General features: G+C 45.3%; 1 long non-coding RNA gene across 1 annotated transcript; it reads left to right on the top strand.

Annotated features, from left to right (window-relative positions):
• The first annotated feature begins 13,319 nt into the window (after positions 1-13,319).
• On the top strand, positions 13,320-14,165 carry LOC147479522 (uncharacterized). The gene is made up of 3 exons (XR_015204880.1): positions 13,320-13,477; positions 13,566-13,608; positions 14,098-14,165. It is a non-coding gene; the product is annotated as an uncharacterized LOC147479522 (long non-coding RNA).
• The last annotated feature ends 1,881 nt before the right edge of the window (positions 14,166-16,046 follow it).

The following is a 16,046-nucleotide window of genomic DNA, read 5'->3' on the forward strand; positions in this document are numbered from 1 at the left end:
CCTTTGACCGTTGACTTTGACTGTTGACCGTTGACTGTGGATGTTGACTTTTCCAGTTTTTCATATGTTTGTTTATATGGATATATATAGTAATAAAATACTGTCGGATATTGTATAACTTGGTTGGTAAATTATCTAATTTAGATTTGACGTGAGTAATGTGTAAAGTATATTGGGCTTTGATTGTGGACTGTGGATTGTTTAATTGTACTACGTTTTATGTTGTATATTATATGGACATATGTAGTAATAAAATGCTGTGGAAGCTTGTACAACTTTGGTTGTCATTATCTAATAAAGATTTGACATTGATATTGTGTATTTTTGACGTGCGATATTGAGATGTTAGGAGATATTATATTCCTAATCGTTATAATGTATGTGATACGTTGAAGCATTGTGACATGATATAATATCTTTAGATAGTTGTATTAATGCAATATCTTGGAGAAATGTATATACACTCCATTATTTTATATGTGAAATGCTAATATAGCATTGGTGAATATTTGCCGGAGTGTGGTGTAGTCTGCAATAAGATATTGGCACATGAAAGTATGAAATATGGTTATGAGATATATTGAGATATTTCTAGAGATTGTGGCTTAGTCTGATAAGGTAATTGACACACAAGCGTGATATAATGGAATGTTTATGAGTCATTAATGTATGACACGAATAAATTACGTAATCGAAAATCCTAGAACGACTACCACAACTCATGAGATTTGCCTTGTGTGGGCTTATGTGATATGATTGACCCATGTGTTGGGTGTATATATAAGATATGATTGACCCATGTGTTGGGCAATCGTTAGCGAATAGTGGCTTGATATATTCCGTTAAGAAAATAGAACGATGATCGCAATATTTTATGACGAATAGTGGCGATGTTTACATAGATTTGGCTTCCGTGTGAGGATTTACGGTGTCGCGGCATCCCGCTTCGAGGTGGTTACGCACGGAGTGGCTCATTATGTAAGGGAGGCATGTGGATGTACATGTTAAGTTGGGTTTGCGATTGTGGTAGCCGGAAACTAGGTAAGACATAGATCTGACGTGATTTTAGAGACACGCAAAGAAAACCTTAATTAATATAATTATGGTAATATATTTGTTATTGATGTATCGTAGATAGATGATTATATATAGTTTTCTACTTGAAAGGGTGGGTCAAATTAATTACTTGGCAGAGACGACCCAGCTCTGTGATTGAAAGGGGAATGAGGTAATGCATATATAATCGTTTGTTTGGTTATTTGTTTAGTTTAACCTAAAAACCTCGATGGAGGAACTACATGCCTTATTTATTATGTGTATAGTTTGTTGTGTGGTTAGTGGGAAGTTAAAGAAGCCTCGGTGGAGGAACTACCTGCCTAGATTAGTGTACTTAAGAATGTTAAAGGCCTCGATGGAGGAACTACACGCCTAGATTATTATTCTTAAGAATGTTGTATTAGTCGTTGAAAGTTAAAACCTCGATGGAGGAACTAAGCTGCCGTTATGGGTTGTGTATATATATGTATAATTATATGTTGTATTTTAGGGCTACTCACACCAAAGATTTTATAATCTTGACCGATTTGCATGTTTGCTTATCGGGTGTGTTCATTCAATGAACATAGTTGATAAGTTTTGACGGAGTTTAGTGTTGAAGAAGAGTGGGCTGCGCTTGTGGTTTTGCATTAAGCGTTACATCTCGGATCGTTTTGTTTTTCCCTTGAGGTGATATAGCTTTTCAGTCTAGACAATGTTTTTGTATTCTCATTTGTATATTTTAATTAAAGAGTTATTGAAAAGAGATTTGTAACCTAATCTTAATTGGGAATTTTTGTAATGAATAAGACTTTTGTATAATTGAAATTTTTATTGGTTTTTAATTATCCGCATATTTTAAACTGTTTATGGGTTTTTGGAAGTGGAGAGTGCGTCACACCTCGGAGATCGAAGAGTCGGGGACAAATAATGTTTTTCCGAATACTGTCGAAATTCGGGGTGTGACACCCAGCTACATTCTGGGTAAAATTAAGCGAGCCCCATTCTTCCGGCCCGAAGTGAGGCAGCCCGATGGATCGGCGACAAGCCATTTTATGCGATTTCACAACGCCAAATGCCATGAAACTGATCGTCTTTGGGGGCTTAAACACTATCTCCAGGACCTAGTGGAAGCCGGCCACATCAAACAGTACACTAGCATTCCTGACGGCGATTTGCGACACAAACTGATGGCTCGCCGAGTCCGTAGTCGATCTCCATCTCGCCGTCACCCCCAAGAGTTTCAAGGTCGTCCACGCAGCAGAGGACGTCCACGAGATCGTTCGCGCCACGAGCGCCGGCAACACTCATCCGATCGTGACAATGATCGAACTATTCACGTGATTACTTTTCCGGATGATTCCGTAACCTCATCCAGAGAGAAAAGACGTCGTGTTGGCGCTCTTCAGGAAGTCTATCATTTCACCTCCCAGGCAGCTCACGCCCCGCGTGATTCAGGTCGCAGCGCAGGCGATATCACTTTTACGGAGGCCGATTTAAGCAAAGTCTGCCTTCCTCATAATGATGCATTGGTTGTCCATGTCAAAATTAGCGACTGGACAGTGAAGCGTTCTGATCGACCCCGGCAGTTCCTGTGACATCTTGTTCTACCACACCATGCAAGAGATGAGCCTTCCCAAGTCCGTCCTCGTCGACCCGATCGCCCCCCTTTATGGGTTCAATGGATCCAGGGCCGATCCCATTGGTGATATTATACTCCCAGTGTCGGTAGGATCTTGAGAGGACAAGATCACCTGCCATACACGGTTCTGCGTTCTAGACAGCAAGTCGCCATACAATGCCATCCTCGGACGACGCTGGATTCATCAGATGCAGGCGGTACCGTCCACTTTACATCAAGTTCTCCGTTTCCCAGGACCTCGAGGCATGATGGAGCTTAGAAGCAATCAACTTGAAGCGTACCATTGTAACCAGGTCAAATCAACAGATGAGACCGCTCGTGAATTGCTTCCCACCATACAGGAACCCTCCAGCTACACAATGGCACGTGACTTAGTCGCAGAAGTCCAACCCCGAACTGCCAAGCAGAACGCTGGGGGATCTTACAAGCAGAAGTTCTCTCCAATGCCGATACCCGCACTCGCTCCCCGAGTCCTTAATGCGCCATCGAAGACCTCTAGCATTGACCCAACGACAGTAGCTTCGTCAGTTAAAGTTTCAGAGATCGTCTCAGCTCATGTCAGGCCGCCACAGTTGACAGCAGCAGCCGCACCATCAATGTGTTTGCAGCCAGGTCCCACTCCCCAGTTGTGGATACCCACAGCGGCGTTACCGCCGCGCAGTCGCTCCACCCTCGGCGACCCGGTCCGTCGTCCCACCAGGTGTTCAGACCTCCTCCGATAGCGAGTCGCCAAGCGATTAGCCCCATCGGTTATAAAACCTCCGGTCGAGAAAAAGAAAAAGTGAATCTTGGCACCGAAGACGACCCCAAGTTTGTATATGTAGGGGCTAACCTCGACCCCACCATCAAAACCCACCTTGTAAATTTCTTATCTATGAATAAAGATGTTTTTGCTTGGTCGTATATCGATGTGCCTGGGATAGATCCCGCAGTCGCATGCCATAAATTAAATGTTAATCCCCATGCTAGACCAGTTCCGACAAGCGACCCCCGACTATCCCTGCGTTTTCAAAAAGCCATCAATGACGAGGTCGACAAACTCAAGCAAGTCGGTTTTATCCGAAAAGTAGACTATCCGGAGTGGATCGCTAACATCGTGGCCGTATCCAAAAAGAACGGAACAGTTTGCTTATGCGTCGATTTTACGAATGTAAATCAGGCCACTCCAAAAGACAGTTTTCCCCTACCTCGCATCGACCGACTTGTCGACCAGACCTGTGGTCATGAGCTTCTCTCCTTCATGGACGCGTACAGTGGGTACAACCAAATCCCACTCGCGGAGGGAGGATCAAGAGAAGACCTCTTTCATAACGAGCAAAGGGATCTATTGCTACAACGTTCTCCCCATTCGGCTTGAAAACGCCGAACAGCGTATCAACGCTGGTCAACGACATGTTCCAAGACATGTTAGGCGACACCATGGAGGTCTACATCGATGATATGGTCGTCAAAAGTAAAAAAGCGGTGATCACCTCGCCCGCCTTGAGCAAGCGTTCTCGATTCGCCCGTCACGGGCATGAAACTCAATCCGAGAAATGCCTTTTTGGGCGTCCTCCGGCAAGTTTTTAGGGTATCAAATTGTCTCCGGCGAGGATCGAAGCGAATCCGGACCAGATCCGGCGTTCTTAGACATGCCCGATCCGCGCCGCGAAGAAACAAATACAGAAATTGTCGGGGCATGGTCGCTGCACTCAACCGATTCATATCAAGGGCATCCGATAAGTGTAGATCGTTCTTGCAACTCCTTAAAAGGCGGCGGTTCTCATGGAAGCGTCGGTGCCATCAAGCATTAAGCCACTCTCAAAGAGTACCTCACCACCCCCGTCTTAGCTAAACCTGTAGATGGAGAGACTCGGGGCTCTATCACAGCAAGATCCGATTTATGTCATTTCGGTTCTCTTCAAAGAGGAAAACAATTTAGAAAAACCGATCTACTTCCGCAAGCAAGGCGCTCACGACGGAAAAGAATTACTCCTTCTGGAAAGAGCAAGCGTTGCTTTGTTATATTCGCGCGGAAATTCAGGCCTTACTTTCAGAGCATCAAATCAAAGTTCTTACCGACCTCCCATTGAAGAAAATTCTCCACAAAGAAAACAAAACTACTCGAATGGCGGTTTGGGCGAAGAACTTCGGCCCGAACACCACGGAATTCATACCACGAATTTCCCGGAAGGGGCGGTCGTTGCCCGATTTTCTAAGCGGATTTCCACGTTGATGACCCCAATTGGGAACGGGAGACCGACCTCCCAGTTTCGAAGGAGCACATCAAATCCACCGGTCTCTCTTTGTAGATGGTTCTAGCAATCCGGGGCGGCGGCATCGGGGTTGTCTTAGTTTCACCGATGGAGCGGTGATGGAAAAGTCCGTTAAGCATCGACTTTGCCACTTCCAACAATGAGGCGGAGTCTGGTCTGGCGTCGAGGGGACTTCGTATGGCGGCGCGACTTTCGGCGTCGAAGAGATCAAGTCTTTAGTGACTTCATGGCGGTGGATTCGCCCGGGTTGCAAAAAGTACACTACCCACGAAGGTAACCTTTCCAAGTATCTTCGGTCGTTCATCGGTTATTGCCTTCTTTTAAGGTACACATACATCATTTCTTGCGTGAGGAGAACCACCCACGCAGACGGTTTAACTTACTTGGCTACCCGGACCAGAAGCGTTCCCCGACAAATTCTCATAGAAGTCATCGATCGACCTGCATACCAAGTCGACCACACCTTGATGATAAGCGACCTATTTCCTTTCTCCGCCACTCAGTTGAGTCAAACATGGATGCAACCCATCATTGATTATATCCAAGACGCGCCGCTCCACGAGGGCGTGCCAAAAACTAAGCGGATCCCCTACCAAGCACGACGTTATTGTTTGGTTCATAACAAATTGTTCAGGAAATCCGCTGGAGGCCCGCACTTACGGTGCATTACCCCAGAACAGGGTCAGTTGATTTTTGCAGAAATCCACGAAGGAGAATGTGGAAATCACGCTGGCGGCCGCTCGTTAGCCCACAAGGCCATCTCTCAAGGATATTTTTGGCCCGGATGCGGTCGATGCCAAAGCATCGTCCTCAAATGTCTCAAATGCCAAGCGTTTGGCCCGATATCATCAACACTGCTTTCGCCCCGAATCGACGCATAGCGAGCCGTGGCCATTCCACATATGGGGCATGGACATTATGGGCCCATTCATCCCACGAAAAGTCGCGGCTTCGATTTGTCCTAGCTGCAACCGACTACTTCACCAAGTGGGTAGAGGCTATTCCTTTAGCACACGTCAAGGAGTTACATGTCAGAAACTTCATTTGGACCCACATCATCACCAGGTTCGGTTTGCCACACACATTAGTAATGGATAATGGGCCTCAGTTCAAAGGCAGAACGGTTAAAGAGTTTCTAGCCAAGTGGAAGATCGTTCACGCCTTTTCTACTCCACAGTACGCTCAGAGTAATGGTCAGGCAGAAGCCAGTAACAAAGCAATCTTGGAAAACTTGAAGAAAAAGATTGAAAAGAATAAAAGCCAATGGCCAAATCAATTGGAGAATATTTTATGGGCCCACCGCACCACAGCTCGATCCAGTACCGGCGAGTCTCCATTCTCCTTATGTTATGGCACAGAAGCCGTAATTCCCACCGGTGATCCGTCCTCGACTTCGATCTGAACTTGTCGAATCAGGACATAACGACTCCGTGTTAGCACGAGAAGTCGACCTGTTGGAAGAAAAGCGGGACTTAGCTGCCATCAGAGTCGCATCTTATCAGCAAACTCTGAAGAACTCCTACAACAAGCGAGTTCATCCTAGGTCTTTTCAACACGGAGACCTAGTGCTCAAAAAGACGCAAAGGCGATTCCAAGTTATCACCCACATGGGAAGGCCCCTACATCGTGGAACGGCGTGGAAATTAAGCATGGAGCATCTTGGCTAAGAACCCAAGAGGGAAGATATTGCCTGCGCCCTTGGAATACTTATCTCTTGAAAAAATTTACCCGATGGCGATATTCCGTTGTATATCTTTATGTTCACATTAATGAAAACTACGTTTCTTGGGTTAGCTAGTGCGGTATAATCTACTTACTTGTAGTGACAAGTCAACCGGTTTACCGGCATAGATAAACAACAACTTCTTGGGTCCACCATTCTCGGCCCGGACCGGTATTTGTCGCTGCGAGCGGATCTCTCTGCGGTATCATACTCTCTGGGAGCTTCACGGGCTCTGACCTTTCCAAGTCTTGTTACGTCGAGGACCTATATTTCTAGGATCGACCACTGCGAGCGAGAACTCTCCTTTCTCTTGTTGCGAACTATATTTCTGACTCTCTGGAGCTTCACGAGGGCTCTGACCTTTCCAAGTCTTGTTACGTCGAGGACCTATATTTCTAGGATCGACCACCGCGAGAACGCTCCGGCGAGCATCTGACTCTGGAGCTTCACGGGGCTCTGACCTTTCCAAGTCTTGTTACGTCGAGGACCTATATTTCTAGGATCGACCACGAAAGCGCTCTCGCGAGCATCTGACTCTGGGAGCTTCACGGGCTCTACGAGCTTTTTTACGTCTTGTTATCTTTGATGACTTATATGTCTACGATTGACTACACGAGCGGCTCCCCATGAAGCGGATCGGCTCCACAGAGCCGATGATCCATTGGCCCCTCAATTCTGTCATGTCGGCGACCTATATTTCTAGGGTGACCACAAGGCGGGGACGCGTATTACTAGAATCCTAAGCGGGCTAATTACACACAGTCCGCGGCAATATACATCACGGAACATCTCCAATCAGATTATATAACCATGCATCATAACAGCTACATCCACCGATCTGCTGGGATTACCCAGGAAATCCAGATCGATGATCATTACAAAAATTAACCAAGTGTGGAACTGCCACTTTCGTGGAAACCAGTTCCTTGAATAAAAATGGCGAACTGCTCAGGCAAGCCTGAAAACACAGCTCTATTGTTGACTCTCGTATAAGAGAGAAAAATGTGAACGAAACTTACAACTTAAGACTAACAGAGTCAAATGAAGATCACCTTATCGATTCTCAGTGATGACATGCTTATCTTCCGGGGCTGCGCTAGTCGAAGCAGTATGCCGAGCTGACCTCAGCATCACACGCATCTCATTCCCTCCTTCATCGCCCGCAACCGTTTTTCCTCGGTGATGTGTCATACTTTTTCGTCCGGTAGCGGCATAAAGCGTCTGGGCTTCGATATCGCCTTCTTAAACTTTTTAGCGCCACCCCGACATTTCTTCGCATAAGCGATCACCACGCAGCTAGTTCCCTTTCTAACTTCTGTCATGTCGGTCACTAACGCGGCATTCTCAGCGGTGGCGTTCGATACTTGGTCGCGTCATCAAATCCGGCTTTCTCTTATGCGCCCCCGCGCGGCTTCGCGTACATCCTAGCTTCGGCGTGAGGGTTGCCATTCATCTCCGCGTTTTGTACAACATCTTTTTCGACTTGTCATATCACGCAAAAACTGCATGAAAGCAAGTTAACAAATCGGTTCACCCTAGTAATGCGACATAACAACTTCGGTATGCAGGTTTACCAAACAAAGCGGCCATATCCATCGTCCCGATGGCGTGTCCATGTCCTCATCCTTCACCTCTGCCTTGTCACCATCGATCTGATCCCGCCCGGGACCGTTGGTGCTATGGGTGCCGAGTGGAAGCTTCTGATCGGCGTTTCACCATCACGCTTCTTCCCGATCCTCCCCGTAGTAGAACTTCGCTCCCCACATCACCACGGTCGCGGGGCGAGCTCTCACCACCGGCGACTGGGGCGCCTTGCCCCCAGTCGCTACACTCCGCGGCGTGGCGACCGATTAATAAGCCTACCGTTCTGCGGCGACCTAAAGACAATGCCGCCCGATGGGGCCTTGACCCTCCTAGAACGGCTTATGACTCTTCGTCTCTACGGCATCGGCTTTCCTTTTCCCCACGATCACCATGCGCGTCGCGGTTGAAACTCCATCTCTTCCATTATCGGTGAGGAGAGTTTCCCTCATCTTTGTTCCTTCCCTCGCATCTGGACGACATCTGCGCCATGATAACAACCTAGAGCACAAAGCGTCTTGTCACCACGAGCTATAGTTTTTTACTGACCTTTTATCGACAAGAGAATCCTCCGCGAAGATAATAAACGTGCACGGATAAAAGCGGCAATGGAGGAGGAGGCCGCGAAAATGAAGCGAGCAAGTAGCAGCGGTGAAGCTTTGGGAAGAAGGCAAGCAAATACTTGTCTTGATGCGTGATAAGCCGTTTTATTCAAAAGGAAACGTCTTTTCCTAAAGCCCTCTTAATTACCTTGAGGCGCCAAACGCCATCTGCCTGCCATCATTCGTTCCTTGAACCGCTCATTATCCTCCACGTGTCGGGCGCGAGGGAACACCTTCTTTGTTAGCGACGCTGAACCGCGAAGCGTTTAGACTTGCATCACAAAGGTGAAAGCCGGCGATCGATCCCCATTCGAGCACCACCTCGAGAGCGGATAATTTAACAACCGACGGCTCATGCAAACATCTCAGCCGGGCGTCGAGAAGTTGTCATTACAACATACCTACCATTCTTAAGCACATGCACCGTCACCACACACAATTATAGTTGAGCAAGCGGTAATAAAGAAATAAGCAACAATCATGGCATACGCACAAGCACCGATCTATATTAGCAAGATAGCAAAATAATCGTTAACCGGGTTCTTTGAGATTACTTTCGGAAATCCAACCGGCTAAATAACCGTTACCACACGAATTACCCGGCCGCGAACGGACACAGGTCGTTCTTTGTACTTAAGCATCTGAGGCAACAAGGCGAACTGCCCGAGGTTACCCGGAAACCCGGCTCTATTGTATCCGCGGCTTATAAGGCGACGAAGACTAAAAAGCAAAATTACAAATCGCCACCTCGGGCTCCATAATTAGTTCTCTGGTAGGCGATTCATCAATCTCGACATCCGTACCCGGTCACTATCCGCGGATACTCCATCCAGCTCTAAACTCATCAATGCATCGGACCGCGGTAGCATCGGTTCGCGATATCCGCGATCGCGGGCAAAACCTCTGAAAATGCCAGGGCACACTATTAATTCCTCCCCGGCACCCGTTCTACCCCCCGAGGTAAGGCGTCGCGGCGTGCATGATCTGTCTTCAAAGTGTTGTAGTCGGCCTCCAGTTCCACGAAATCTGCATCCAGAACATCATAGGCTTTGGTAGCGTCCTGAGCAACCTTCTTGCAGTGTAAGGCATAATCGTTCAACCTACCAATCTCCACAGTCGCTGCCAGGACGTTCTCTTGACTCCACAGAAGTTTTGCCTCAGCTCTTCAACTTCCGTGTCTTTCAACATCTTGGCGAGACTCAGCTCTTGATGAGTTTTCTTCAGACCTTCCAGTTCCTCGCGTTCCATCTTCGAGGCCTCTTGGGCGTTCTTGACTTTCATCGGACGACTTCACCACCGTCTCTCTATCGCCTCCCTGAAGCTGCGCGCATCTCCTTCAATTTTGAAACCCACTTACCAGTGCAAATACATACGTATGGTTAATAGCCACAACCACAATAAGCGTCTATCACGGGAGCGGTTACATCAAACAAAGATAGACCGCATACCAAACATTGGGCAATTTCCATTAAGCCTCAGTTATCGGCCCGACCCTTTATCATCCGGCTCCCTGCGATTGCCATCCGGCTATCTGTTCTAGAAGGCAACCCGATATCTTACTTCGATCACGGCTTCTGATCCGCCCGGCTTCCGCGGTTCGTTTTACCCCATTCTCATCCGGGGAACCGCGAATCGCCCCTCTAAGTCGTCACTCACCATAACAACTTTTCCACTTGCCTTACGTGGAGCTTTTCGCTTCGCTAGTGGACTGGATTCACGCCTCCGTCGAGCGCTAGACCCGCCCCGAAAGTGGCCAAGTCCATGACACTTTGCTTTCGGTCGTGCTCCACTCGGCGAAAACCATAGCCCGGTTGGGCCACCATCGTGAACCGCCCCGCGCTAGAGCTCTCTCGAGGCGTGCGCTACTTTAAATGGTTGGGGCGGCGTCTTGCTCCGGCGTCGTCAGCGGCCTCTTCTCCGACCTGCTCCTCGCTCGAGGATTGAAAGCCACCGTTTCCAACTCCACAGGGGTATCGATCGAACCTCCCCGGTGGGCTTCGATCCTCCGTTCGGAGGTACCACCTCTAGCGAGGTCGCCTCGCGCCATCATCGCCCGTTGCCTCTCTTCTCGCGTTACTAAGTCACTCGTTCGCGCCTCCATCAGCTCTTCCCTTATTTGACCTCGAGCTCGATCTTTTTGCACCTTCCTTTTTTCCCGGATTGCAGGCCCACCCTTTTCCATAAAAAAGTGTGCAACTTCAGGCAGCTTCGCTTGCTTTTCTTCCGCGAGTCAACCACGCGAACCTCTCTATTTCCCCGCGATCGGTTAAACTTCTTCCGCGAAAAACTCTGCGATCAAAGTAAAACAAGGACTGTTAGAGTAACTATCAAACGTTCGACAAGAAACAACGGATAAATGTCCTACCCACGGATATGTTACAAATCCTAGTTTGCGGTATACACCCGTTCACCGCGATGGTTGCCAACTAGCAACAACGGCCTCTTAGTCCGGGCCTCATTGCTTACTCCATCGATCCACAATGAGCGCGCGTCGTCATGGTCTGCAAGCTAAAGTTCATGTTCCCCGATCGCCATACCACATAGTGTTCCACTATGTCGGATACCATATGTCATATTCCCCACTCGCATTCAGCGGGTCGAACACCTTAAATAATCGCCCGGTGTTACCTCTGGTACCGACGGGAGACTTCCAACAAAGCGCCAAGAAGTCGCATACCGGTTTGAACGGTATGTGCATATCGCTCTCTCGGTAACCCTCACAGATTATTATTCCACCATTCGGTGGGTTGTACTCCTCACTCTGAACATTTTCACTCAATGCGTGGTTCGTTATATTTCCGTCGAGGGGACATTAATCCCATATCTGCCCTCGGTTCGGGAGCGAGTTAGCGGACGACGGTTTACACTTCTAAGGGGCACATCGGCGATGGCGACATATCCCCTCGACTGGCGTCGCGGCTCTCGTCACCTCCTGACCTAGATCGGGCATTACCCTCACCTATCCTATCCTCTTCTTCCAAATCAACCTCCATGCCAACACTCACTACTTTTTCATCCTCGTACTCTCCACAACTCAAGGATATCTCTCGGACCTCCTCCGATCGAGTGTCATCAGAGTCAGACATTATGGCAAGTTTTCTTTTTTCTACCAATTACTCAAGCTGAAACCCTATACCCTTATGGTGACCTACCTATTTAGTAAAACGCACTGACAGGGAGGAAAGCAAATTGAAAATGGAAAGATAACAGCGAAAGCGAAGCACTCACGAGGAACCACAGCTTGCGTTTTGTGGAAGAAAAAAACACGCAATGCCTTTTCAATGTCCCAAATTCGATTTTGTATAAACCGCTGTTCGGTTACCAAAAGTTATGATTACAGCCCTAGGCTATAGCCCGCTGCGTGTTCCAAGGTCTTGTCTTTTCAACAGTTCGAATAATCGCGGCGACCGTTTCTCTCTCAACTACTACGATTACGTCGCGTGCATGCTTTCATAACATAACTTTCTTTCCAAAAGCATCGGCATCGTGGAATTGAAAGTCATGTCGTCCTAGTCGAAGTCGTCCACCCGAGGCTTCGCTCCGCGTTCCACACATTCTTTCTCTCGGCATAATGTTTCCTATGGCATAAACACTCTACTGAGGGGGGCGTGTGGGGGCGATATCTTATTATGCACGCGTGCACGCGTAAAAAGAACTTCGGGGCGCCGACCCCCTCGAGACCGAATCGTGGCGGCTCCCTCGAGGAACACCCGATGCAATGACCTCCAAGAGCGACCTCACGAAAAAGGAGGGCGAAGATATTTCGATCTGAGCACATGGCGAGCGCCTACGTGTAATGATAACCATCGGGGGTAATCATTACCCATCCCCGGAAAATAGGGATAACCTCATCACACCCAATGAGTGCATGACTTATAATATAACCCATTTCGACACTCATTCCGATCTCTCGACCTTACACGTGTAGCATAAACACACGTGTCTTCTAGATTGATCCTTCCCTAAGCCTATAAATACCACCTGATTGAACTACGTCGGGCCTGATTCCTCTCTCCTAAGAAAGAAAGAAAAGGAGAAAAACTAAGAAGAGGATACGTAGGCAGTTCGCTCAGAAGCGAACTCGGTCCCAACAAGAAATCCAAAACACTCCTTTACAGTGAGTTTGCTACATCTAACTTGAAATTTAAAGCTCTGGAAAGGAGTTCAACTAATGAACATCTTGTAATCAAAAGGGAATTGCATAATCAGGGAATAAGTTTTAGTTGAAAAACGCAAGTTTTTTAAGTTACAATCTTGTGCTTACCTCCACTCCAGCCATCATTCAACCTAATAAAGAACTAAACATGAAATAACACAATGATCATAATCATTAACCAGAATTCCACGAAAACCATAAACCATAAACTCACATTTCCCAGTCCCTAATTAAAAGACCACTACACCAGATATTCTAAAAAAAGACAAGACTACCGACGCCCTTCTTTAGTCTGTTATGAGCACGCACCACGTGTGTCGTTGAAGTCCCCGTGAGGTGTCGGATCAGAACCCATAGATAAAAAATAGGAGAGGACAAAAAGAAAAAAAAAAATACTTTTCACTCATTCGTTCTCTTCACAAAAATAAGAAAACCCTCGCTCTCAAATCACTCTCTTCTCAATCACATACCATCTCTCTTCAGGTAATTTCGATCACTTAAATTGATCTTTTGATTTCGATAATTTCAATTGATGTTTTGATTGATTTCGATCACTTCTTAATCATTACAGATTGTTCACTTTCAGCTGTTTGATCATTGTTTTAATATCATCAGTAAGTAAACAAACCTTGCTTTCATAGCCCTAAATTTTTGTATAAATGTTAAATATTTATTTTGGATATGTTTTTAGCTTATTATTGATTGGTATTGGTTTTTTGTGATGTGAAGATATGAAATAAAGCTTGAAATGACTTGATATGTGTTGTCTCCTTATTAGAAAACATTAATGTTATGGTGGAAATGGTAGTAATGGTTACAAAAGTATCGATTAGTTATAATTCAATTGCATTTTGTCAGTTGTTTGTTGTATTGTAAGTTTTAGGTTCTGGAAAAAAAATTAACGAATTTTAGCTGAACTTTCAGTGTGTGTTTAGGAATTTAATAGTATTTAGGAATTTTGGAGTTTCTCGAAATTTGGAAATTGAATTCCAATGCTCCAATCAAATTAACGACTCAAATTAAGCTTGTTAATACACTTATGTCATTTGTTTACGATCTACTTCCAGGAGATACTGAAAACACACAAACTATTTTGTATATAGACTGCGGCAGGAGAGCGTTGTCTTGATTCTTGAAAGTTTTTTTCTCATCACCTGTAAAACAGCATGTTTGTTGTATCATCTCATTTATGTATTTGGTATTTATTCTTTTGTTTAATTTAAACAACAATTTTTTTTCTGTATTTGTCTTTGAATCAATTATCGATTTAGTGTGACTAAAGAAATATGAAGGATGTCTGTTTTTCTGATTTCTGTTTATATATGTACTGGGAACTAGTGACGTAGTTAAAAAAATAGGAGAGGGGGGGGGTGGGCGCAAAGAGTCAAAAGGGGACAACCTTTTAATGTGTGTAGTGCTATCCTTGTCTCCTAAAAGCACAAAGCCTATACTGTGCTCTGTGCCTCCAGCACCCTAAGCCTAAGCTCTGTGCTTGTCTTAGAAGTTGGAGTTCTAATTTTCTAAAACAATACAATCTTGTAAGGTTATTCACTTATTCCCGAGCTGACATTTTATGTTTCAGGCAGTTCATATAGGTGTTGATCTTAAATCCGCTATTGACACATGTTTGGGTTACTCTGCCATGGTAAATCTGTCCAAGCAGTTCATTTGTTTGTTTAAAAATTGTCTACCCAATTCAACGGAAAATTAAGATTTCCTGTTCTAATTTGGCAATAGGATAATGATTTTATGAAAGGGGTCCGAGTTAATCCTGTTGGAGCCTTACCATCAAGATTGCAGGTAATCTGACTTCCGATAAATTCCTTGCAGCCCACTTGTCACTACATCAAAATAGTTTTAGCGGGCTGATCAATTTTGGAGAGAAGGCGGGTTGGGGGTTGCCAATGTGGCATGTTCATTGTAAACCCACCTTGAATTGGGAATGCTCTGAGGGCAATGCTCTGCTACTCCGCTGTGTATATTTCAAAAAAATTCCTTCAAATCTGTGAAAGTGTTCTCTGCTACAGCTACTACGTATAACCCTTCTCACTATACTCTTATGAGTTGTTATTGTTTACCTTTTTGAGAGATCGATCTGACATCACCACAGCCCAAGGACCATAATGTTCATTCATTCCTAGAACTCCAGTATAGTGCAGGTGTTCTAAGTTGATTTTTCTCTTTCCATTGTAGGTTTACATAGTAAGGGTGAATGATTGATTGAAGTATATGGAGCTGCTCATTTGTTGGTGCACAGTTTAATATTGTAAGTTGCATCTCCTTAACTGGAATACTTAATAGAGCTATGATTCCATGAGCTTTAAAATTTCACATGCTTATCAACATACTAGGCCATTGTTCTATAAAATATGTATCTATCCAATCCTGAAATTTTCTTACTAGTATCTTGTATTTAGAAAACATACGATTTATTATCCTCCATATTACCGCATTAATTAGTAACTCTTTGTCAAAAGATGTTAAAAGCCACACACTTCTATGTGATTGTAATATTTATATGACATAGTCCATTTTTAACTAGTGTCTTTTGCCAAGTACATAGCTCTGCTAATCATGTATTGTGGTTGGATGTAACCTGAGTTTTGCAGTTTAAGGTGAGACAGTAAATATATTCTATTTCTTTTTATAGCCTCTTCAACCATATCCTTGAGAGGACGTTGGAAATCATGTAAACATCGTTTATTAGCAATTTTTTTTTTGTGAAAGTACTTTGTGGATACAACAAAGGTATCCCCGAGAAAATATTCCAATTTTCTCAAGCATTTCCAAACGTGGTGATCTCTTCATAGTTATATTTATGAAGTTGATAGTTTTTGCTTTGTGTGTTTGCTTGTAAGCATGTTCTGACATATCCATAAGATTCTCAATTTATTTGTTTCTTCGTCCACCTAAGAGTCTATGACGAAACAACCAGAAAACATAAATGCAGCGATGTTTCATGAAGATCGCGGTAACATAAATGCAGCGATGTTTCATGAAGATCGCGGTATCTACCAGGAAATATGGAAGGAAACCTTTAGATTTCATCCAA

Source organism: Coptis chinensis, chromosome 8 (genome assembly GCF_015680905.1).
Source record: "Coptis chinensis isolate HL-2020 chromosome 8, ASM1568090v1, whole genome shotgun sequence".
Lineage (NCBI taxonomy): Eukaryota > Viridiplantae > Streptophyta > Magnoliopsida > Ranunculales > Ranunculaceae > Coptis > Coptis chinensis.